Here is a 1,611-nt window from a genome sequence, read left to right as displayed (position 1 = left end):
ACAGCATAAGATAGGACAGTGCTCTACACTAAAGCAGCTGTTGAAGCAATTCTACTCAAGCTGGCACCAAAGCAAGAATTATGAATTAGACATGGATGGAACTCCCCCAGAACAATGCTCGTGGGGAGATCTCTGCTCTCAACCTCCAGCACTGACCTTGGGGGGTCCCCAGCCAAGGAGGGTTCTGTTGGCAGAACCTGCCCCTGGGAAAGGGGACTACCCCTTTCTGGTAGAAAGGGACGGACTGACAGTCACTGGACTCCAGGGGTTGCCTCACCATCAGGGGGGTCATTCGGGGTGGGAGCAGCAGCCAAAGCTCTTCCCGCAGTCGGGGCACTCCTAGGGCTTCTCTTACTGGTGGGTCCATTGGTGTTTGGTCAAGGTAGAGCTGTGGGTGAAGCTCTTCCCACACTCCCCACACTTGTAGGGTCTCTCCCCGGTGTGGATGCACCGGTGGGTGATGAGGGTGGAGTTCCGGGTGAAGCCCTTCCCACAGTCGGTGCAGCGGAAGGGCCTCTCCCCTGTGTGTGTCTGCTCATGCCTGAGGAGAGTTGAGCTGCCCCTAAACCTCTTCCCACATTGCAAGCACTTGTAGGGCCGTTCCCCAGTGTGGATGAGCTGGTGTTGGATCAGGCCGGAGCTCTGGCTGAAGCTCTTCCCACACTCCCCACACTTGTAGGGCCTCTCTCCGGTGTGGATACGCTGGTGGGTGACGAGGTGGGAGTTCTGGTTGAAGCCCTTCCCGCAGTCGGTGCAGCGGAAGGGCCTCTCCTCCGTGTGTGTCTGCTCATGCCTGAGGAGATGCGATCTGGTCTGAAACCTCTTTGCACATTCTCCACACGTGTAGGGCCGTGCCCCAGTGTGGATGTGCTGGTGGATGAGGAGGTTGGAGCTCTTCCTGAAGCTCTTCCCACATTCCAAGCACCTGAAGGGCTTCTCCCTGCTGGGAGGCTGCTCAGGGACCACCAGCTCCGAGCTCCGGCTCAAGCTCCGGTCGCCTTCCCGGCACAGGACGGGTCTTTCCTCCTCAGAGCTCCCTGGGCTGGCTTTGCAGCCCCTCCTCCGGGGGCATCTCCGGGCCTTTTCCTCCCCGCTGCCTTCCTGCGCTGGGGAGTCCTTCAAAACGGCCTCTCCCACCAGGCTCTGCCGGGGGGATTTGTCCTCCGTGCTCTCTGTCCTCAGCTCGGGGCCTGGGGCAGGAAGGAAGAAGGACAGGCAGGGGATTTGCCTCTGGCCCAGAGGGAAGGTCAAGGACATCCCCCCAAATCCTGCCCTGGCACCACAAGACAGGGTCAAAGGGGCACTGACTTCCTCCTCACCTGCCTGGGGGGCCCACGGCTTCTTCGTCTTCCTCGCAGGTTCCTCCTCCATCCACCCAAGCTTTGGGAAGGACAAATCCTGCTGGGGGGAAACAAGGGTTGAGCACGTTGGCTTGGGGATTCCTCCTGACCATGTCCATCTCTAGAACTCACCGGACATCCTGGGATCATAAAAACCTCCAAAACACCAAAAGCCCCCCCAAAAAAACCCCTCCCCCAGAACACCAAGGTTCAGACCAAAAAAAAAACCCTTCCAGGAGTTCCCCCTCTCAGGTCTCTCCACTTTGGGGTT

At 59.0% G+C, this 1,611-nt stretch overlaps 1 pseudogene; it reads right to left on the bottom strand.

Moving 5' to 3' along the window:
- Nucleotides 1–244: 244 nt before the first annotated feature.
- On the bottom strand, nucleotides 245–1,371 carry LOC126644213 (zinc finger protein 239-like; annotated as a pseudogene).
- Nucleotides 1,372–1,611: the final 240 nt, after the last annotated feature.

The sequence above is a fragment of the Myiozetetes cayanensis genome, unplaced genomic scaffold, assembly GCF_022539395.1.
Source record: "Myiozetetes cayanensis isolate MyiCay16 unplaced genomic scaffold, myiCay2020 scf295, whole genome shotgun sequence".
Lineage (NCBI taxonomy): Eukaryota > Metazoa > Chordata > Aves > Passeriformes > Tyrannidae > Myiozetetes > Myiozetetes cayanensis.
The sequence above is the reverse complement of the archived record's forward strand: the minus strand, read 5'-3'. Positions and strand labels throughout refer to the sequence as shown.